A 24,483-nucleotide genomic window follows, 5' to 3' on the forward strand; every position below is an offset into this window, starting at 1 on the left:
TGAGTGGAAATTGTCTGCAGTCCTTCAAAGTTTTCCCTTGCTCTAGTAGGGTCTTGAACAAGCTAGCTGCTTGTGGACCAAAGAAAATATTCCAGTGTAGGGGGAGGAACCTAGGAGTTTTGCCTTGAAATCTTCAGAGGCGCTGGGAATGCAGTCATACACATCTCCTAAATGAGCCAGTTGTAGCTGCTCTGAAGGATGTATCTACAGCATCATAGTTGCATTTAAAGCTAATACCTAGCCACCTGAATTCTTAAGCCAGCAAAGACACTGCCTGTTTGTAGGATCATAGGTGGTTACTAGGCTAATGGCCCTGGAGCCTTTTTAAGCCTAGCCATTCATGCCTCAGTTTTCCCAGTGATCAGTGTCCATGGTCTACTTCAGCTTTAGTAACTGCCTGTGCCTTATGGCATCTACAAACTGCCCCTGTTCCTAAGGGCCACTGATGACTGACAAGGGGTGAATTTACAATTTCTTATCCATTAGATCAAATTGCATTTGAATAGGCTTAGGTAAGAGCTCTGTTTGACATTAATAGGGAGTCTGTTCCAGAGAAGGGATAATTTCTGAAACACATACCTGTCCCTCCAATATCTTTTGTTTGCCACAGACGAGGTTTAGATCCTTAGATCCAGTAATTCTAGATGTCCTCCTATTCTCATGTTGCAGTATTCTCACTTGTGGGATCCTCCACCTCAGGTGACCCAAACATCCGGCTACTATGCAAAAGCTTAAGCCTGGTTGCTGTAAGGTGTGTGGGACATCTCAAGCAGGGCTATAAATGTGATGTTTGCATGCACAGACATCAGAACTTCTTTGCACCACACAGAATGATTTTCTTAGTCCCATGGACACATACTGATCAAAGCTCATGTTTCTGTCCATCTAAGTTCAAGTCCCTTACCACTGGGTCTGCTCTTAGGGGGGTGTTATCATTGTTGTAATTTGCAGGGGTGGTCACCCTCCCACAGAGTATAATTTTATGCATTTAGTTTTAGGCCAAGTTTCTGGCATCAGTTACTTGTCTGTGTCACACCCTCATGGATGATATCCTTTGGGAGAATTCAATAATTGCATCTAACTTGCAGTATTCAACAAATCTAGTCAGCAAAGGGCCTTCAACATTTGCCTTAACTTCAGGGAAGTATATGCCAAACAAGAGAGGTCTCAGGGCTGAGCATTGTGAGACACCACTAATAACAGGCCTCTTAGTGGAGGAGGATGAGCCATTTGGCTATCAATTCACTGGCAGAGGGATTTATGCCTAAATTTCTAGTTTGTAATAAAGTGAGGTATTGCATTAAATGCCTTTGCCAGGTCAAGGTAGGCAGTATGTACCCTTTTTCCCCCGTCCATGGCTCCCTAGTGACCTTCTTGAAGTTCACCAAGTTTACTAGGCATGATTTGCCCCCATCAAAACCAAACTGGGGTGGGTCCACAGTTTGAAGATTTCCTGTGTCTTTGCTCATCAGGTCCAAGGCACCCATGTCTCTGATGCAAATGGGCAACCTGTAAATGGTTCATCTCACAGGCCCATGCTTACACTTATCAAGGGTATCAGAACTTGTCAGAGATTTGGGATGCACGGCTAGGCTTACAAAGGCTTTTGTGGTTGTTAGCCTAGTAAAACACCCATGAACCTAAATCTTTCCACAATCTTGTATCCAAGACTAATCAAACTTCTAGGTCTGTATTTCCGTGGCTCTGTTGATGGTCCATCTTAGTGTAGAGGGATGACCGTTGCAGTCCTCTATTTATTATGAACGAAGCCTTTCTGGGGGCGGTGGATGAATAAACATCCTAGTGGGCCTAACAGGTCATGTTTTCAACCTATTTAGGAAACGTACTGGGATATTATCAGGACCCACTGATGCAGTGTTTTTAGCTTTGGCAGGATCTTTTCTTTAGTGACAGCTGGGGAATAATGTAGAGGGCATTTCCTTGGGGGGAGACTGGGGGTGATAGGGAGTGAAACTGGATCTAAATTTATTGTTCAGTAAATTTGCTATATCCCATGGTTCAGTCTAGAAAGTTCTGTTTAGTATTAGTTCAGCACACTGTTAGGTGTTCCCCTTAAGGTTGTGTACAAAACTGAAAAATACCTTATGGTTATTCTTAGCCTAGGAGGCCATTTTTGCCTCAAAGTTGGCTTTGGTAGTCTTCATTAGTCCAGAGTATCTTGTGAGATAAGGGAGTATTTTGTCTTTTAGGCAAAGCCTTTCTTGTTTTTTGGACAGAATTTTCTTTCTTTTGTTGTAAAACCTATTTATACTGAGGGTCCACCAAGGGGGCTTGTTTTGGAGTTTGTCCAAAGTTGTACTGCTGTTTTTTTATGCAGTTATGTTTGCACAGGGTTTCTGTAAACAATTCCTCATAAGCTACAGTGTTCTAGGAGTTTGGGGGGCTTGGAATTTAGCTAGGCCATTACTCAAATAGGAGGTAGGTAGCCTTAGAAAAGTTCTTAAAGGTTCTGATGTTTGCTGGGAGATCAGTCTTTATATTTATTTTAAGGGTAAAAGCCTTGTGACAGATATTTTTATACCCCAAGTAGACTCCAGATATTTTTCCTCAGGTACACAGCAAATGATGGAGGTGTGATGGGGAAGAAAGAGGTACTTGGGAACTTATTTTCTGAAAATATGGTGGGTTGGCCAACTAAGGATTCCCTGTGGGATGCACTGTCAGAGATGCTGGGTAGGCGGATTGGTGTGATGAGGGAGCTGATTTTTCTAAGCTATGGTACAGAATCAGAATTGCCTAAACATGGTAAGGCCTTGCTATGTCTAATTATGGTGGCTGCCAAAAAAGCAATTACTAGAAAATGGAAATCAAAATCTAAACCAACTATTATTAGTAGTAGTAAATATAGTAACAGAGATAAAACTGGAACGGAGATGTTTAGAAAAGGGTGGGAAGCAAACTACATAGAAAATACATATAGGAGAGGAATGAGGTTTAAAAGAAGGCAGGACTTAAATGTATGGTTTGCAATGTAAAATGCTTGCAACTAGGATTGTGTCAGTCTGGTTTGTTTTCATTTATATAAATCTGATTGCTTATGTCATAAATGATGGTTTAATAAAGATACTTCTTGTTTAAAACAGGGTGAAGGAGTTGAATTTCTGTAATATTGTTTAGGTTATATAAGATATGAACACAAAATAATAAAATTGCCAAAATAAGCCACAAATATCTGTACAATTGGCAAAACAAGTAAAAGCCACAGAAACTTGGAAGTGGTCAAAACACCTCTTCAGGCCACTTTATTCCAAGACAAGCGATAAACACATTAACACTCCCTGAACATTTGCGTTTTTTTTTTTAAGCCAACTTCATCAGATGCTTAACATTTTCAAGTATATATATATATATATATATATATATATATATATATATATATATATATATATATATATATATATATATATATGGTACTTGTGTATATCCAATAGGGTGCAGACTAAAGTGCTTCAAGTTTTAAAACAATTCAGATAAAAAATATAGAATACAAATTCTATATTCATGTTGCCATGAAACAGTATTATATTCTAACAATTTTACAATGATAAAATGTTTGTTTCACTGCTCTCAGCAATAACAAGCAACTTGAAATATATTTAACATGTTTTAAAAGTTTTCCACAAACTGGTTTCAAGTTTATATTTCTGCATATATTTTTTATCATAATAAACAACTTGTTAGAATATAAAACTGTTTCATGGCAACGTGAATATTATATATTTTTTTATCTGAAGTGTCGTTTTAAAAGTTGAAGCACTTTAAAAGTCTGCATCCTATTGGATATACACAAATACCAGAGGTCATATAGACTTGAAAATGTTAAGCATGTGATGTTGTTTTAAATGAAAAAACAAATTTTCAAGGAGCGTTAATGTGTGTATCGCTTGTCTTGGAATAAAGTGGCCTGAAGAGGTTTTATTGCCTACTTCTAAGTTTCATTGGCTTTTACTTCTATTGCCAACTGTACAAGTATTTATATAAGTTATAACAATATATGTGAAGTATAATACTTGTTCATGTTAATTTAATAGTTTGATTACTTTTGCATAAATGTAAATTTGCCTATGTCACAAGTGATAATTCAATAAAGATGTTTAAAAAAAAAAGTATGCAAGAGGGGATGCCAAGTTCCCTCATATTTGTGTGTACCAGATCCTGGATATTTGCACCCTAGTAGGTATGCTGACTTGTTGTTTCAGGGTGTCTGCATCAACAAAAATCAGGAATCTTTTAGCTCACGTTAGTGGTGGAGTTGAATCACCCATGAATATGGTGATGGGCAGAATTGTGAGCGATTCCAGTACATTCATGTAGTATGACTATCCTGGGTCATATACAGGTGACCCACAGCAAGCAAAGATATAGTATTAGACTTTTCCCAAAGCTTCCATGTCAGCAACAGCCTTCTTCAGATTGCTAAGAAGACACAAGATATTTTGTGAGAAGAGTCTGATAATTAATGGCCTTGAAGGCCAGGCTAAAAGCAGCATTGATTCCCCCCCCCCTACCTGTTCCTGGCCCTACTGTCCTTATCTGAAGGAAAGGCATCAGCAGGGCCTTAGATGGCTTGTCTGAGGACAGAGAAACAGCTGAAAGATCATATACTGAGTTCTTGAAAAGAAATTTAAGTTCACCTGGAACTTTATAGAATCTATCATGCCTCTGCAGGGAAAGGAGCAGAAGCTGGAGTGCTCACTTCTGAATGACATTTTTTCTGATCAGAGATTTGTTCAGAATCCCACTGAAAATGCTGCATCATTCTCAATAGTTTCCACAAATGAAGCCTCTTCTGCAAGTGAATTCAGATGAGAGGGAATCATTTGACAGCACCTGTCCAAGTAAGTAAAATTGTGAAGAGAATTTGGTAGGGAATGATAATCAGAATCTGAAGCCCCAGCCTCATCCTCATCCTCAGAAAACTTCAAAGCAACTTTGAGGAGTGGAAGGAGGTGCAGAAAAGGCAAAAGTGTTGACAGCTATAATGGCCATCCACTCCTCCGTAGAAGCCGGGGGAGGAGGGAAGGTGCTTTGTCTTCTGCCTTTCCTTCTTAGGTGCCACGTCTGCTTGGACTTAACGCAAAGGCTCTGACCCCTGATGCAACTCAAAAGATCCCGGTACCGCTTCTCTAAGATATCAAGGATACCTTCCAAAATAAGTGGCTCCCCCTTTCTATCCTGTTTGTAGAAGCAGGCACCTCAGACATGTGGTTCTCAGATGCCATACCAGCATCCACTAGGGTCACAGTAGAAGATATCTGAGGAATTGTCAGCCAAGCTTGTACTATCTACCCTTGTACTGCGGGCCCTGCAACATTAGCAGGCATGTCTGAATCTAAATGGGCAGACTGAACCTCAGGCCTAAGCCTGTTCAGTTTTTTCTTTGTAGCGGATGTTACATCAGATGTGGAGGACTCTACCATCTTGGCTTGAGCTAATCATTCTAATTCATTGAGTCTCAAAGTATTCATTGATGAAACGTGAACAAAGTCACAGGTAAGAAGACTGGCATGGCAGATTGAACAAGATATGTAATCTTGCTCTGCGCCTAAATGTAAAAAGGCAATGGGAATGGAGGTCTTTGTCTATCATACTTACTTTCCTCTCCTAGCCGATATCTAACACAATCACTGTTCAACAGAGTACAAAAAAAAAAGAAGTTTCCAAAGCGAGAACTCATCAGAATCAGTGAAGGCATACAGTATGGGAAGATCAGACTGATGGGTGTGAGACTTGCATTCGGGCTGGCGGTAAGACAGAATGAGAATTTATATTCGTACATCTGCTTATCTACCCCCTAAAAGTTCATGGGCTGGCATAAGTCATGCGCATGGTTCAAGGAAGGTTTTAGGCTTTGGTACCCTGGCCAGATATCAGTGGCAAAACGTCAGGACATCATTTTTATTTATTTATTTTTTTTTACAGGAAGTTAATAAAACTACAAAAATGTTTTTAAAATTGTGGATGTGATAATGTATATAATTCATATTTACATGCAATTAATGACTTTTACTTTTATCAATGGCATCAGATTTACTGTCAGCAGTGCCTTTGTTAGTTTATGCTATTAAATACCATGGTATCTTTTAATACAGAAAAAGTTACTAATTTTTTTAAGGGATATGAAAAATAAAAAGGTGTAAGGTCCTGTTGCAACAGATTTTGCCTGAATCCATCCAGCTGTGTGTGAAGGTTTATGTGCCACAGTGTTGGAAAGTGTTAATGGGAAGCGGGTTAAGAATTTAGAGAAAGAAGGCTTGAACTTTGCCTGGCAGCATTAGAGAATGACAATACTGAATGAACATAAAAGTAGCAACAGCTGACACTGGTGGTGACCTTGCTCACACCACATCAGCATTTAAAATAAAATGCATTCTTGAAAACCTTTTCATTCTCATCTGAATAAGATGTGCAAGAGATAGGGAAGAAATGATGATACTGTGAACCTATCACTTATACCTAGGTGTGGTGCCAATGTGAGCCATAAGTGCAGTATTTTCATGAACATGAAGGTAATGGAGGAAAACTGAACAGTTTTTAACAGTCATTAAGTTCATACAGTTGATTTCTGAATTCTGGCATGTAAGCTAACAAGAAACCTATTCTCCATAAAATATGTCAAATATATCTATATTCTATTTGAAAGAGGATATTGAATTTGACTCAAAAACATAACAGCAATCTTTTCCATATACAAAGCATATAGTCTGCCACAAAATTTTTCTGTAATATCAGTCTTATAGTTACCAACTCAGTAAGACACAGCAATAAAGTTCTCCCTAGTTCCATTACTTTGAGAATGCCTTTCTCAAAATACTTGCCTAAGATAGATGTGATACTAACTGGTCTATAGTTAGCTGCAACTTTTGTGCAACCCTTTTAAAAAAAATAGGTGTAATATTAGACTGTTTCCATGGTGGTGAGACTATTCCAGACTTCAGTAAGTACTGACTTTAATCAAGTCTTGAATTATTATTTCACAGACCTTCTCCAATAAGTTAATTCAGTTTTAACCAAGTTGTTTGTGTTGCTAAAGTAGTCATTAATTGAACCCACTGAGATAGCCAGTGTGTTTAAAGGTTTTCCTTTCATAAGCATTTGTGTTAGTTTTACAGAACTTTATATAATATTATTTTACTTTCTACGACACCAAGCCTCATTTTAAATGTTTCTTTCTTTTTATGTGCTTCTGAAAAATTTTTTTAGTGATCTTGTTTAAGTTGGTTTTCTTCCTTCTTGTTGGAAATTCTTTAGATATTCAAAAAAGCATTTTTGTTTAAACCAATCCCAAACAATTCTTGTCCTCTATTTATTCTGGGACATACCCCTCAACACTGTGGGGTGGTCTACATTATTGGGTGTGGATGCACACTCAGGATGTGGTATGTAGGACAAACAAAAAGAAAAGTCAAGTTAAAAATTTTAGAACCTTTGGGAGATGAGGAATAGGAGAATGGAGAGCCCAGTGGCTCAACATGTTTACACTGTCCATGGGGGAAGTACTGAAAGCTTCTTCATGAGTGTCGTAGCTCAACCCTTTGGATGCCATAACATGGGGGGGGGGGATGAATTTAGATATAGACTCTTTAAGGTTAGAAACCAAAATTATAGTGAATTTAGGGACTTTGCTCCCCAGAGGTTAAATTTGGAAATTAATTGGGATGTATAGGAGTCACACATTATAGTTCATAGTAACATAAGTAGAATATTAAAAGAATATAAATTAACAATATGATGAATAAAAATAGAAAAGTGAAATAATACATTAGTCATATGCAAACAAGTAATGGAATGACTGGAATAGTGTTATATGTACCGAAACAGTGAAATTTATTTAAAAATTAACTTATTTAATGAATATATTTTAACATTTATTATAAAGTATTAATTATTTATTAATTAATTGCTAAGAATGTTTAATGTTCATTATTTAATGCAGCATATAGAAAATGGGGGTTCCTATCAGCATTTCGAATGCTGAAAATGCCGAATTTAATTTCATCGAACTGAAATGTTCAAAATCTCAGAAGCACGAGCTGATGGAACATCGATTTCTTTCCCAGGGAAAGAAATCGGTGGGCCGTCATCACAGTTTGCTATTTCCTCCAGTGTGGTGCAGTCTCAGAGTTGGTATATTTAAGTAGGGGTGTGTGTGGGGGGCAGAGACCCCCACATTGGGGGTGAAGCTCCCCACTTCTGTCAGTGTTTAAAGTATGCATTTTTTTTGCATGGAACTCCGATTTCTTTCCCTGGGAAAATTTCAGTTCGTTGAAATTGCATTCGGTATTTTCAGCATTTGATATGCTAATATAGACCCGGAAATGGATGCAAGCTTAATATGTTGTATGACAGCTTTGGGCTTTTTTATTGTGTATATCTGTTTGACATAGGGGTACAACTTTAAGCGTGGGTTGTAGTTTATACTAGTTTATACTAATTTAATTTAATTTGTGAGTAATTAAATGTATTAATACACCAATTAAGGGGATATAAAAAGGATGCTTAAACTGCATTGATTTATTCTTTAGAAGGCTTGTGTAGCCGTGGTACCGGGAGGAAGTAAAATAAAAGAACCAGCAGCTAATTCAGTGCTTCCAGACTGTTTTTTTTTTTTTTTTTTCTTGGGGAGAATTCCTTGTTCCCTTTGGGGAACTGTTGGTGTTTTTTTTTTGAATATGTCTTTGGATGGAGCATCTGCAATTTTGGGTGTGTTCAAAACCCAGGCTGATATGGAAAGATTGAGGTGTACCGAGATGTGGAAAGAGAGAGATGATAAAATGGTTAATAATGGTCCATGGGGATGGAGAGTCATATGGATGAGAGGTATGAACAGTTGGAGAAATTGTTAAAGAAGCAAGTTTCCTTATACTATGACATTAGACTGCTGCAGAAATATGTGGATATGAACATTACACCAAGAGGGATCAGAGTAGATCGTCTGCCTGCTTTTGAGTTTTCGGAGGAAGAGCTTGATTTATTAGAGGAGTGGAAACGTTATTATGTACCACTAATTGGCTTAAAATTTTAATAAAAAGAAATATCCATGCACAGGAGAAGGCATAGAATGCCATAGTGCAAATACAGGAGGCATTGATAGCTAAAACCTCCGAAAACAGTTTCTCCAGCAAGCTGTGTGAAATCAAATTAAGCACGGCCAAGATGGAGTCGGAAGTCAGAGAGAGAAAAAACTAAATTGTGATATTAATAAACTATAACAGTGGTATAATCTTTTTGGGGCAACGGAAGGAAGAAAGAGGGCACCTACGTCAAGCTGGTAGGAGGAGGAGAATACAGGTCCATCCTCTCGCAACACGTGCCTATCCTTGGTTGAGCTTGTGTCCAATGGATGGAAGAACATCTCCTTTAAAGATGTGAGCAAGGCGGTTGGCGGACCTCACCAAATTGAGAATATGGAAAGCTCTGAAAATCAGAATCGGGGGAAAAGGCAGAGGAAGAAGGTTCCAGGGAAAGGGGAAGAGGAATTGAACTGTCCTGTTGGACACACTAAGATATGTGTTGTTCCCGATGTTGAGAATTTAATTCCCTGGCAACTGTCTCCAAAACTCTGAAATACAACATGAAAAAAGAACTGATGTTAATGTATTTTTTGCTGAGACTGGGGAAAGTTTATTTCCAGTATCTTGTGCATTCAAATTGACTGGTAGTAACTTTATAAAGGGATCCGGTGACAGTTATCCAAACGAAAAATGCTGGTGGTAACAGTACTGTAAATGAAGTGCTAAATATTTTGAATTTATTGGATTTAATGTTAATGGAGGCAGCAGTGAGTGTCTTGCTCAAAGGTACAAAGTTCGTTCCAATGTATTATCCTACACTTGCTGATATTTTGGGCGAAGCAAAACTACACTTAAGGGCATTTTTTGGTAGTAAAGGGAAAATGCTACCACAGGGGAACAAACAATGTACTGAATGAAGTAAATGAAGAAAATATGGAGGACTTGCTGCTTAATATGTCTACTTATGACAACCCGTTTATGGACTGGGACAATGTTGTGAACTTGGAAAGTGACTGATTTGTTCAATGGTGAAAATGCTTGTTTTTCTACTGGGTATGGTAGACTGAATATGCTTAAAGTTCCTTACAATAGGTTCTTTTGTACCGCTTAAAAGTTCTAATGCGGTTAGTGTGTTTGAGAATGCATTATGCAAACAAATTGAAGATGTTTATTGTCATTTTATTAGGAATTCTAAAGTATGGAATCTATATAAGGAGCAATGGTTGGCATTAAAGCAGTTACGTGGCTAAGCTACCAATTATGTATTTACACAAGCGGATAAAGGGGTAAATTGGGTCATTCTGACCACGAATTACTACAATAATATGGTACTGGATTTGTTATCTGACAACATGGTTCATGAAAAATTGCATTCCAATCCAGTGAAGGAATTTAACGAATGCTTATTGGAATTACTGGAAAGGGGAGAAAGATTTGGACTTTTTGATCGAAAAGATGTTAAAAAATTATATCTTAAGAATTCAAGGGATGCCAGGTTTTTTGCAATTCCCAAGTTACATAAATCTATGACTAAGCCTCTTGGAAGACCAACAGTCTCGGGGGTGGGATCATTTTTGCAAAACCTAGGCATCTTCTTGGATTCTCATTTAAAAGTCCTTCCCCCTAGAGTCCAGTGTCATATATTAAGAATACTTCTGATGTTTTGGAGTGCATTAATAAAATCCATTGGAAGTCAGAATATTATTTTGCTTGTGTAGATGACAAGTCCATATATACAAATATTAAAATTGAAAAAGGTTTGGAGGCAATTGTAAAAATGATGGGGGAAGACCCTAAAACTGCTTGTGTTTGCCAACTTTTGAAATATGCTTCAACAGACTACTTTGTTTTTGAAGGTTGCAGTTGGAGGGAACAGCAATGGGGGCAGCGTTTGCCCCCTCTTATGCCACTTTGTTTATGGCCTTTTTTGAAAATATGTTCATCTATCCAACACAGTTTTTCAGGAACAGGGTAGTTGTGTTCAAATGCTTTACAGACGACTTGATTTTTGTGTGCAAGGGTGAACAATGTGAATTTGATAATTTTATGAGCTTGTTAAATCAGAACTCATTTGGTTTAGAATTCATATAGAGAGTTAACAATAGAAGCATGCAATTTTTGGGTGTGGAATTCTATGTAGATGTTAATGGGGATTTACACTACAGGCCTTTTCATAAAGTAACTGCTGCAGATAATCTTTTGGATGCTAATAGTGCACACCCTTTGCATTTGATAAAATCTCTTCCATATGGGGAATTCAAGAGAACTATGACTAATACCTCTGATAAGAAGGTTTTATAAAAAGAATTCACTGCGGTGAAAAATAGATTACTTAAAAGAGGGTATACGGATGGATACATTCAGGGAGCTATGAACAAACTCAGAGGGAGGGTGGATAAAGGAGGTATGTTAAGTAGTCCCAGAGGTTTTCAGAAAACTCAATAAGAAATGGAAAATGTAGAGTCTATGTTTTTTGTGACCAAGTATTCTCCCTTTTCTGAAACACTAAGAGAGTTGATAAACAAATTATGGCCGATAATTTATAGGGATGAAGTAGTGAGGAATTTGTTCCCAGAAAAAGTTGTTTTCATGTGGCCGTTTCAGTAATTTAAAGGAATTATTGAAACAAAAGGCACAGGGCATAATGAGGAGGAGACTGGGGGCATTCCCCTGTGGAGTGTGCAAAATATGTAGTAAAATAAAAAATGTGGATGGTTGGACAATAAATGGGAAGAAATTCTGGATCAAAAGTGAGTTTAAATGCAATTCCTGTGGGGTGGGTCTACATTATTGGGTGTGGATGCAAAACCCAGGATGTGGTATGTAGGACAAACAAAAAGAAATGTCAATTTAAGAATTTTAGAACATTTGGGAGATGTGAGGAAAAGGAGAATGGAGAGCCCAGAGCCTCAACATTTTTGCACTGTCCACAGGGGGGGGGAGGTACTGACAGCTTCTTCTTGTGTCCTAGCTCAACCCTTTGGATGCCATAACATGGGGGGAGATGAACTTAGATGTAGACTCTTAAGGTTAGAAAAGTACAGTTTTGTACCTACCATAAATGTAGATGTCCGATAGATATGCAACTGCAGTCCTGACATATGGGTTGTCCTGCCTCAGGCAGCCCTTCGGTCGCCGGATTCCAAAGTCTGGGTCCGGCGTCAGCTGATGTCGCCTCCTCCCCGACGTCAGAGCGGCTGGAGTATAAAGGCATCCGCCGACACCATCTTCTTCAGTGTTTCTTGCCCCAGATGCCAGGTGCCCTCCAAGGAAGGCTAAGTTTTGTGAATGGATAAGCAAAAATTTCCAGACATGCACAACAGTAATAAACAGATACATCATAACAGATATCCCCAGCTAAATAGGAGAGGGGGAAAGGACCCAAGGGAAAAAGCAGAGGGGTAGGAGGGAGGGAAACCTGACTGCAGTTGCATATCTATCGGACATCTACATTTATGGTAGGTACAAAACTGTACTATGTCCTTCAAGAATGCAACTGCAGTCCTGACATATGGGTTGAATACCATAGCCAAGCTGGGGTGGTAGGATCTAAGCAAGGGATGGTGTAGCTAAAAGACCCTGCAGGACTGCAGAAGCAAAGCCTGCTCGGGATCTGGAGTATAAAGGCAGGTTGTAGTGTCTGGTAAATGTATGCACGGAGCTCCATGTAGCAGCCTCTAGAATGTCCTTTGTAGCCACTCCTCTTAGAAAGGCTGTGGATGTGGCTACAGCTCTGGTTGAGTGTGGTCTAATATTGGCTGGCACACCCTTTCCATGGAAGGAGTAACAGAATCTGATGCAGTGTCCAATCCATTTTGAAATTGTTTATTTGGAGACTGCCTTTCCTTGCACTCCGGCAGCATAGGATACAAATAGTTGGTCAGACTTCCTGGTGGTCTTTGTTCTGTCCAAGTAGTAGCATAATTGTCTGTGTATGTCTAAAGTATGCAGCAGCTTTTCCCCTTTATTTTGAGGATTGGGAAAGAAAGTAGGCAGGTGAATTGCTTGATTTAGAGACACCCTGGATATCACTTTTGGCATGAATGAAGGATTGGTCCTTAGAGAAACTCTGTCCTGATGGAAAATGAGAAAGGGAGGTACTGCCATGAGGGCCTGTATCTCCGAGACTCTTCTTGCTGAGGTAACTGCCAACAGAAAGACCATTTTCCAGGAGAGGAATTGCATTTCTGAAGATGCTGCTGGTTCAAAAGGAGGAAGAGTTAATTTTTTCAAGACGTAGTTGAGGTCCCATGCAGGAACTGGTGGTTTTCTGGGAGGTTTGATATTCTTTATCCCTCTTAGAAACTGTCTTAGCAAGGGATGCGAAAAACACAGGTGGGTCACAGTTGTAATTTGCCTTTTATTGCTGAAGCGTGAATTTTAATGGAAGAATATGAGAGGCCATTATGAAACATTTCTGCCAAGTATTCTAATATCTGAGGTATGCTCATCACTGATGCATCCTGTCCCTTTTTGGCATCCCAGATGATGAATCTCTTCCACTTGGCCTAATAGGTTTTTCTGGTGGAAGGTCTGCGTGCGTCCAGCAAGATTTCCTGAATCTTTTTGGAGAGGGGGACATGGGACAGTCATGGAACCCTTCAAGCTGTCAGTTGTAATGTTTGCAGGTTTTGATGAACAGTCCTGTAATTGTGTTGAGTTAGGAGCAGAGGCCATTGGGGCAAGGGCCACGGTTTGGTGCGAGTTATGCTCAGTAGCAAGGGATACCAATGCTGCCTCGGCCAGTCTGGAGCTATCAGTATTCCTTTTGGTTGCTCTGCTTTGATCTTCAGTAACATCTTGGTCAGTAATGGTAGAGGAGGGAATGCATAGATTTTTAGGGTATTCCAGCTGAAGGAGAGAGCATCCGTTCTCCAGGCTAGAGGATGGTGTGTCCTTGAGCAGAACCTGTCCAGGTGGTGATTGAGATGAGAAGCAAATAGATCTATGTCCGGTCTTCCCCATGCAGTTGTTATTTGTGAGAAAATGTGTGGATGCAGCATCCATTCGTGTGGATCCACGAAATTTCTGCTCAACCTGTCCGCCAGAATATTGTCCTTGCCCGGAACAAACTGGGATTGCAAATGGATGTTCAGTTTCAGGGACTTTTCCCAAACAGCCATTGTTAGTCTGCAGAGGGGATACGAGTGAGTGCCTCCTTGTTTGTTTATATACCACATGACAGTGGTGTTGTCTGTCCTTATTAGCAGATGGCCTTGTTGAAGAGATTTTCCAAAGGCTTCTATTACATGCATCACTGCCAACATCTCTTTTTGATTTATGTGCAGAGGCATTTCCGTGGGAGTCCATTGACCTTGAATGCATCTGTCCTCCATGTGCATCCATGCTCTGAGGCGTCTGTTGTAATGGTTTGACTTGCTTGAACTTTGTTGAAGGGCATGCCTTGGTTTAAATGGCTTGCTTGAGCCCACCACAAAATTCCCTTTGCAGGCATGGAATGAGTGGTATTACGTCTTCTAGGTTGTGGCTGTGTTGAGACCATAAGCTTTTAGATTCCATTGTAGCTTTCTCATGTGTAGTCTTGCCAGAGGGATCAGAAGGATGCAAGATGCCATGAAACCCAGGGCCTGCAGGATCTTCCTTGCGGTCAGCTGGGTAAGTTTTGCTAGGCCTTTGAAGTAATCTGGTAAATGCTGTTGTTTCTCCTCTGTGAGGAAAACCATTTGTGATTGTGTGTCCAGTTTTGCTCCTAGAAAAATAATCTTTTGGGATGGTAATAGTCTTGATTTTTGAATGTTGACTGTGTATCCCAAAGCCTGTAGCAACTGTATGACATAGTCCAAGTTTTTTATCAGTGTTTGTTTGCTGTCTGCTTGTATGAGGCAGTCGTCCAGGTAAGGGTAAATTTGAATCCCCTGGAGTCTGCAATGTGCAACTACTGATGCCAGGCATTTCGTGAATACTCTGGGTGCAGTAGATAAGCCAAACGGCAATGCTGAGAATTGATAATGCTTTGTTCCTGCAAGAAATCTGAGGTATCTTCTGCAGCTGTGTCTGATTGGGACATGCAGGTATGCCTCCTTGAGGTCCAGAGTAACCAGCCAAGACCCCTTGCCCAGCATGGGAAGGAGTTGCTGTAATGTCAGCATTTTGAATTTTGGCACAATGAGAAAGGTGTTTAGAACAGACAAGTCCAGTATAGGCCTCCATTGCTTTTCTTTTCTTGGAACAAGGAACAGTCTTGAATAGAATCCCTGGCCTTGTTCCTGAGGAGGAACTTTTTCTATAGCTTTTATTTGTAACAGCTTTGCAACTTGTAAGAGAGCCTCTGCCCTTTGATTTTGTGGCAGGTTTGGCATGCCTTGTCTCGTTGGTAAGGTGTGGAAGTGGAACCTGTAACTTCTGTCTATTATGTCCAGAATCCATTTGTCCTTGGTTAAAATGTGCCAGTTCTTTGAGAATAAGGATAATTTTCCGCCTAGAGGTGCTTCTCTTTGAGCCTTGGTAGGCGGAGTGAAAGCCAAGTCATTGTGATTGTCCCTGTGGTGCAGGTGAACTCCCTGCGCCACTTCTTTGATTTGGTGGTTGCCATTGGCGGCCCCTGTAGGAGCCTCGGTATTGCCCTCTACCTCGAGCACGCCTGTTCTTTTCCCTTTGAAACTTGTCTGAGTCTGGAAAGGACCAATTCTTAGAAGGCCAATTCCTGCTGAACCTGGAGGAAATCCTTGACAGTCTGTACTCATTTTGCCTTTTCCTCAATAGACTTCAACACATCCTGTGCATTAGCACCAAAAAGCTTCTGTTTTTCCAGAGGTGCATCCAGGAGCTTAACTTTAACATGGTCTGGCAGTGGCTGTTCTTTCAACCAAGCATGTCTACGTATAACGGCCCCTGTCATGGCTGCCCTACATGAAGCTTCCAATGCATCATAACCACACTGAAGAAAATGATTGTTAACCTGCTGAGCGTTATGAACCAAATCCTGCAATGCCTTTCTATTTATAGGCTCAGGAGAGGCTAACTTTTTCTGCAAATCATCCATTAAGTAATCCTGGTACTGAAACATATGAAAAAGGCAGTTGAGTGACCTCATGGCAAGGGTGGAAGAGGTATAAACTTTTTTGCCCCATCTCTCCAGGGACCTAGCTTCCCTGTCAGCGGGCAGAGGGTTTTTGGCTGAGGAAGAAGCCACTGCCTTGGGGCCCTGTGAAATAGTCTCTACATCCACAGAGTGGGCCTTAAAGAGATGCTTATGGGTTTCAGGGACCCTGTAATATCTGTCAGGTTTGACAGGAGCAGGTGGGAGAGAATCAGGCGAAGCACTGGAGTCTGAGTATACATCATCAAGGACATCCAACACTGGAGGAATAGCTAAAGGTCTGTGTTGGGGTAGCTTAAGGAAGGTACGTAGCCTTTTTCTGGAGTCAGAGAATTCCTGACCCTGCCACTGAAAATGTTCTCTCATGGAGTGGAGAACTTCACCAAAAGAAATATCCTCTGGAGGGAAGGCAGAGGGAATTGAATCCTCAGCATTCGAGTCCTCATAGGCCTGGAAGGATTCTTCCTGGGTATCTCTGAATCCCCAGAGGCTTCATCTGAAGAGAGGGTATCGGTCTGCACAGTTCTAGGCCTTTTATCTGCAGGCGGCTGAGAACCTCTGTCTGGGTGCGGCTGAGAACCCCTGATAAGAGAGATTAAATCTGCAGCAAGAGTCATGATCTGTCTATCAGAAGAGGGGCCCTGAGCAGTAGGCTTAGGATGGGCCTTGGCCTGGCTGGCAGCCTTAGCACGTGCAAAGGCCTTGATGGACATGGATACCAGAGGCCTAGCTGCCCCACGTGCAGGGGTAACCTTGTCCACAGGAATGGTGTCGGGTAAATCCAGAGCTTCGGTTTCTGGAGGAAAATCAACAACCGGCACCGGTGAAATTTCCGGGACCGAAGAACGTGTTAAAGCGGTGTCGTCAGCCTGGGGAGATAGAATTACCGCTTCTGAAGGGACCGAAGCACTCGCGGAGGGCTTAGGTGTGGTATCGGTGGAAGACGCGGGCCGAGGATGTCGGTCCCAGTCCTTGCGGTTTTTGGTAGATTGTGCTGTCGGTTGTTCCGATGGCATGATATAAGTGAAAGATTCGCCAAAAAAGTCTTCGGCAAATTCTGCCCGGCACCTGAGTGTGCGCTTATTAAAGCAAGCACAGGCAGCACAGGCCGAGACGTCGTGGTCTGGGCCAAGGCAAGGGAGGCAGTAAGAATGGAAGTCCTTATGAGGTATTTGTTTACCACAAGACAAACAATTATTAACTTTTTCAATCTTTTCTGACATCGGCTGAGGCAAGAAAAAATGTTCCCCAATGGGGTACTTAGCTTTTAGATGACTTCGGTAACTGAAAACACAGGAGCTGACCAACCGGCACTTGCGAACTGCTTCTGCTTCGGGCACCGCGTGGCAAGAAAGACTGAAGAAGATGGCGTCGGCGGATGCCTTTATACTCCAGCCGCTCTGACGTCGAGGAGGAGGCAACATCAGCAGACGCCGGACCCAGACTTTGGAATCCGGCCGACTGAAGGGCTGCCTGAGGCAGGACAACCCATATGTCAGGACTGCAGTTGCATTCTTGAAGGACATCCAAAATTATAGTGAAGTTAGGTACTTTGTTCCCCAGAGGGTTCAATTTGGAAATTAACTGGGATGTATAAGAGTCACACACAATAGTTCATAGTAACATAAGTAGAATATTAAAAGAATATACATTAACAATATGATGAATAGAAATAGAACAGTGAAATAATACATTAGTCATATGCAAACAAATAATGGAATGAATGGAATAGTGTTATATGTACTGAAACAGTGACATTTATTTAAAAATGAATTTAATATAATTAATGAATATATTTAATATATATTTATTATAAAGCATTATTTAAGAATATTTAATGTTCATTATTTAATGCAGCATATAGGAAATTGATGCAAGTTTATTGTATGAGAGTTTTGGGCTTTTTTATTGTGTATATCTGTTTGACATGGGGGTACAACTTTAAGTGTGGGTTGTAGTTTATACTAATTTAATTCAATTTGTGAGTAATTAAATGTATTAAAACACCAATTAAGAGGATGTAATAAGGGTGCTTAAACTGCATTGATTTATTCCTTAGAAGGCTTGTGTAGCTGAGGTACTGGGATGAAGTAAAATAAAAACCAGCAGCTAATTCAGTGCTTCCAGACTGTTTTTTTTTTCTTGGGGAGAATTCCTTGTTCCCTTTGGGGAACTATTGGTGTTTTTTGAATGTGTTGCTAAAGTAGTCCTTAATTGAACCCACTGAGATAGCCAGTGCATTTAAAGGTTTTCCTTTCATAAACATTATTCCTGAATGTGTTAGTTTTACAGGACTTTATACAATATTCTTTTATTTTCTATGACATCAAGCCTTATTTTAAATGTTTCTTTCTTTTTATAGGTTCATAGGTTCATACTAGGCTATCTGCCCGAGGGCATTTACAAGCCTAGCCCATCGTTTTGTGGCTTACGCCACCCCTTTAGTATGGGGAACTATACCCATTATTTTGCTGTGCCTCTGTCGAGCAGTGACACTGAGGTAATCCCTGGGGTATATCTGCGATCTCCCATCCATTGGTCAAGATTTCTCTTGAACAAAGCCAGCGAGGTGCTCTGCCTCACATGTACCGGGATTTTGTTCCACAGCATAGGGAGTCTTTGGGTGATGAATCTATCCCTCCAGCACGTCCTATTAATAGCCGTGTCAAGGTTTAAGTCTCCCACCCTTGTGGCTCTGATGGATCTAGATTTTTGAGGTGAAGCATATTCATCAAATCTGGGTTTGACATGGCCTTGTATGTTAGGCAAAGGTCACCTCTGAGCAAGCGGTAAGCGACTGAATAGAGCTGGAGTTCTTTCAGTCGGGCAGCATAGGACAGATTTTGAGACCCTTTATCCTTTTGGTGAGGAACTTTGTGGCCTCTCCAGCTGCTGCAAGTGTCGGGTCAGATACATTCGAATGGGGCATTGTACTCAATCATTGGACTGATGAGTGATGAGTAAAGAGAGACTATGATCTCCCTTGATCTAGATGAGAATCCTTTCATGATAAGGTGGGCAATGTAGAAGGTCATCCTAACTACTTTAGCTACATGGGTGTCGAATGACAGACTACTATCAACCTGGGTCCCCAGGTCCCTGATAACTTCTTCTGTGCTCAGTGGATTGCCACCTATTTGGTAGCTAGGGGTAACCTTGTTTTTCCCGAAGGGTATGACTATGCATTTTATGGCATTTAACTTTAGGCCGTGGCTCTGGCACCAGTTATCCATTTCTGTGAGACCCTTCTGAAGGATATCTGTGTCAGATGTGTTTTCTACTATGGCCCAGTTTGCAGTCATCTGCAAACTTTGTCAGCCATAACCCTCCTGTGTTTGCTTGTACTTGGAAAAGTAGATGCCAAACAAGAGTGGGCCCAGGACTGAGCCCTGTGGGACACCACTTGTGACAGGCTTTGAGTCTGACATGGCGCCAGCAACTCTGACCCTGTGGGTTCTGTCACTCAGCCAGTTTGCAACCCATCTTGTGATGTATGGGTTGACATTTAAGCTGATGAGTTTTTCAATGATACCCGAGTGGGGTATTGTATCAAGGCCTTAGCCAGATCAAGGTAGGCTGTATGGACTGCCTTTCCTCATCAATGGCTTTGGTGACTGTTTGAAAAAGTCAACCAAGTTTAAAAGGCATGATCTGCCTTTGACAAAGCCAAACTGGGTTGGATCCAAAGTCTGCAAATTCCCTATGTCTTTATTTATGAGGTCCATTATGATCCTCTCCATGGCTTTGCAGATAAGGCTTGTCAAGCTAATGGGCCGGTAATTTCCAGGGTCGGTGGAGGCACCGCCTTTGTGAAGTGGTACCACAGTTGCAGTGCGCCACTCCCTGGGTACGTATCCAGAGGTAAGACTTGATTAAACAGCTGTCCTAGCTGTGGGTTTAATTCCTCATTGAGTTCATGGAGCACACAGCCGGGGACACCATCAGGTCCCATGGATGCTGTGTTTTTGCTTTGGAGAGAGCAGTTCTCACTTGGGCTGGAGATGTTTGGGGGCTGCAATCGTTTGGTATAGATATCTCTCCTTTTGGGGGAGGGGAGAAGTTTGCACTGAACCTGTCAGCCAGTATGTTGGCAATGTCTGTAGGATCAGTAATCTTCACATCATTTTGAACTAGCTCTGAGCATATCTGGGAGTTTCCTCCCAGGTTTCTAACATAGCTAAAGAAGGCCTTATGATTGTCTTTTGAGTCTTTAGCTATTTTTCTCTCGAAATTTGCTTTGGATGATTTTATGAGAGCTCTTAGTTTTTTACTTATAGTGATCAAGGGTGTCTTACCTTTTAAGGATTTTGCTCTATCTTGTAGTAGCTTCCTCCTTTTGTTGTAGAGTTTGTTTATGGCTGGGGTCCACCAGACTGGACGCTTGCCTTTGGTACAAAGAGTCTTTGTTTTGCTTGGGATTGCCTTATCCATGCAGTCCTGCAGGTGCTGGTAGAAGGCATTTGTAAGTGATTCAGCGGCTTGAGTACTGTTTTCCGCCGGCTCGGGCGCCTTAAAGGAGACCACACTAGTCTTTAGAAGTGTGAAGTCGGCTTTTGAGAAGTTCTTTACTGTGGTCTTTTTTATTTCAGGTGGGGTGGGATGAGGACCTCCAGCGAGATTAGTTTGTGGTCTGATCTCACCAGTGAGGGGTACACCTCGGTGTTGAACATTGTGCTCCCATGTTCGTGATGATGAGATCAAGTATGTTATCTCCTCTTGTGGGGATGGTGACTAGTTGTTCCATGGCATTTGAATTTATGAATTCCAGGAACTTTTGGGCTAGGGTGTTTGGGCTTGAGTAGTGTTCCCAGTCTATATTAGGGTAATTGAAGTCACCTAGTATGATGGTGTTTGGTGATACATTTATCCCCTCTAGTGTTTTCAGGAAGGCCATGTGAGGTTCCTGAGTTTGTGAGGGTGGCCTGTAACATGCTACAATTTGCAGAGCAGTCTTGCCTATGGTTAATTGCACCTGGATGGTCTCCGATGCGATTTATGTGCTTCTGAAATTTTTTTAGTGATCTTGTTTAAGTTGGTTTTCTTCCATCTTGTTGGAAATGTTTTTAGATATTCAAAAGCATTTTTGTTCAAACCAATCCTAAACAATTCTTGTCCTCTATTAATTTCCTCTGGGACATGCCACTCAACCAACACCATCCTTAAACACCACAAATGATAGCACTGACAACCATTTTAACTTCCTCTTCATAGATTGTGTCACCTCCCTCCTAAATAACATTCAAAAACACATCACGTTAAGATCCTATACATTATCCTACTACTATTGCTTTCAAACCAGTTGCCACACCCTCTATTATGATGGATCTTTCAACATAAAAAACTCCTTCTTGCCCCTGACAATTAGCAGGATCATCAAAGCTGTGGCAGGTACATTGGCCTATCCTATTTCTAAATGCTTCATTAAAAAACATCATGTCTCTGAAATCTGGAAAAAAAATCATTTACATTCCACCCTTACACAAAGGTGGCACCACAGCCAACATCGCCAATTACAGACCTACATCTACCCTATCTCCACAATCCAAAGTGTAAATATACCCAATCCCAACTGGTAACTTATGCCTCTACAATTAATTTACTATCCATGACCCAACATGTTTTCTGTCCATACAACAGTACCACTGCAGCCCTCAAGTTCTACCACCATTATACACCAACAAAAATGAATCTTGGTGTCATCACTTTCCCCTGACTAAAGGCTTTCAACAGTTTCCCACCACAAACCACTAAACTTCTCCTTAGGATTAACTAACATTTCTAGCTTGCCTCAACTGCTATTTTATAGGAAGAATGCAAAAAGAAAAAGGTGGGAAAACATACAGATGTGCAAGTAAACTTACCATAACAGTAGATGTCTGAATGATCACTGCTGCAGTAGCCTAAGCTAAGCAATGATACAAGTCTGCCAGCTTTTCAAAGTGTCAAGCACCTTCCAGATGCCCAAAGCATTAGTCAGCCCAAGCCGAGCTAACAAGACAGGTTTGGCTGCCAAGCCCTTCAGAGTTTTCATGCCAACAGAGAAAGGGAGGCTAAGCCCTGAAAGAACAATGCTAGGAACAACAAAATACAAGTCCACACCCTGCTGAAAACAACACCCCAAGAAATAAGGGGGGTGGATCAGCTACTGCTGCAGTGATCAATCTACTGGGTAAGTCAGACAACTGATAACGTGATCCAGACACAGAACCTTAAGAAATGTCAAAGTCTGGATGAACAGAGATGTGATAAGGACAAGCATCTTAAAACGAGAGTTACTAGGAAACCTGAATGAGCAAGAGGTGGTAATATTAGCAGCATTTTGAACTTGGGCACTATTACAAATAGGTTCAGGAAAGAAAGATCCAGAACTGATCTCCAAGCATTTTCTTTCTTTGGCACTAAAAATGTCCTTAAATTAAAACCTTTTCCCACCTGAGAAAGAGTATCTGGTTCTATCACTCTCTGTGACAGCATGTGATGGACAGGTGGAAATGGAGTCTGGTCTGGTGGATGATGGATCACCCCCTGGAAAGGAGGAAAGTACAGTTGTGTACACTTAACATAAATGTAGATGTTCGAGTGTACTCACTGTTGCAGTTATCACACTTGGGTTATCTGCCTGCAGGTAGCCCTCAGTCAGCCCAAATACCAGAGACTTAGTATGTCTGCATCAGTTGCTGTCACTCCAGGACTGATGTCAGGTCGTCAGGGGTATAAAAACAGGCAGCCGATGCCATTACATCAGTTTTTCTTGCCCCAAATGTCAGGAGCCCCCCAAATAGGGAGCTAAGTTATGGTGGGAAAACACCAGTAAAAAGTAAATACCAATAGCCCTGTAAAGGGTGAGTAATAAACAGAGAAGAGAGAGAGACAAGGGGCTGGGGGATGGGAAACCAGGACTGCAACAATGAATACACTTGAACATCTACCTTTATGGTAAGTGTACATAACTGTACTATGTTCTTCGTGTTTTACTGTTGCAGTTATCACACTTGGGTTGATTCCCAAAGCTGAAGAAAGGGTGGAGGTAGTCAAGAAGAGTTGAGGCTGGCTAGTATGCCCTGAAGGACTGCTGTTGCAAAACCCGCCCTGGATTTGGAAAAGATAAAAGAAAGGCAGGTGGTAATGCGTGTGTACAGAACTCCAGGTAGCAGCTTCCAGAATGTCCCTGGTAGGGACTACCCAGAGGAATGCTGTAGAGGTAGAAGTTGCCCTAGTGGAATGTGTTCTGACCCCCTGAGGGATTGGTTTCCCATGGTGTTTGTAGCAGAAATGGATACAGTGTGCTATCCCATTTGGAAATTGTTTGTTTTGAAATGGGTCTTCTCTCTGGCCCCTATTGCAAAACTGACCAGTAGTCAGATTTCCTGAAGGGCTTAGTCCTGTCAAGGTAGAATCTGAGCTGTCTGTGCACATCCAAGGAGTGCATGATTCTTTCCCCTTTATTTTGAGGATTAGGGAAGAAAGTCATCAAATGGACAGATTGGTTGAGAACCACACTGGACACCACTTTAGGCATAAAGGAAGGCTTAGTCCTGAGGGAGACCCTGTCAGCATGAAAAATAATGAAAGGTTCCACAGCCGTAAGTGCCTGTAGCTCATACACTCTTCTAGCTGAAGTGATGGCAAGAAGCAAGGCTGTTTTCCAAGAGAGAAATTTTAACTCTGCTGAGGCTGCAGGCTCAAAGGGGGGTAAGCATGAGCTTTTCCAGCACAACGTTTAAGTCCCAAGCAGGGGTGGGTGCTCTCATTGGTGGCCTTAAGTTGTTTGCCCCTCTCAGGAACTGTTTTATGAGAGAAAAGAGAGGTAGCTCAGTGTTGTAATGAACCAAGATGGCAGAGGCATGGATCTTAGCAGAGGAGAAGGATAGGCCTCTGTGAAGTAGATCTGCTAGGTAATACAGGATTAGAGGTAAGGCGGGCAGTGCTGTGTCCGCTCCTTTAGACTGAATCCACAAACAATACCTCTTCCACTTAACAGCATAGGATTTCCTTGTACTGGGTCTTCTGGCTTCAAGAATGATGTCCAGCACCTGCTTGCTTAGGCTGGTCACTGGGGGAGAATTCAAGGAATAAGCCAGGCTGCAAGAAGGGTTTGCAGCTGCGGATGCAAGATCTGTTCCCTCTGCTGAGTGAGGAGGGTTGGGATCTGGGATAGGTGCCAGGGTGGCACTGGTGACAAGCTGCGCAGTAGTGGGTACCAGTGCTGGCGTGGCCAGTCCAGGGCAATCGGGATTGCCCTTGGTCTGTCCTGTCTTATCTTGAGTAATATTTTTGAGATAAGAGGCAGGGGGGATGCATAGATTGAGAGGTTTTTCCACTGGAAGAATATGGCATCCACTTTCCAGGCCCTGCTGCTGCTGCAGAATTTGCTGAGCTGGTGATTAC

Source organism: Protopterus annectens, chromosome 9.part0 (assembly GCF_019279795.1).
Source record: "Protopterus annectens isolate FY-2018-M chromosome 9.part0, PAN1.0, whole genome shotgun sequence".
NCBI lineage: Eukaryota > Metazoa > Chordata > Ceratodontiformes > Protopteridae > Protopterus > Protopterus annectens.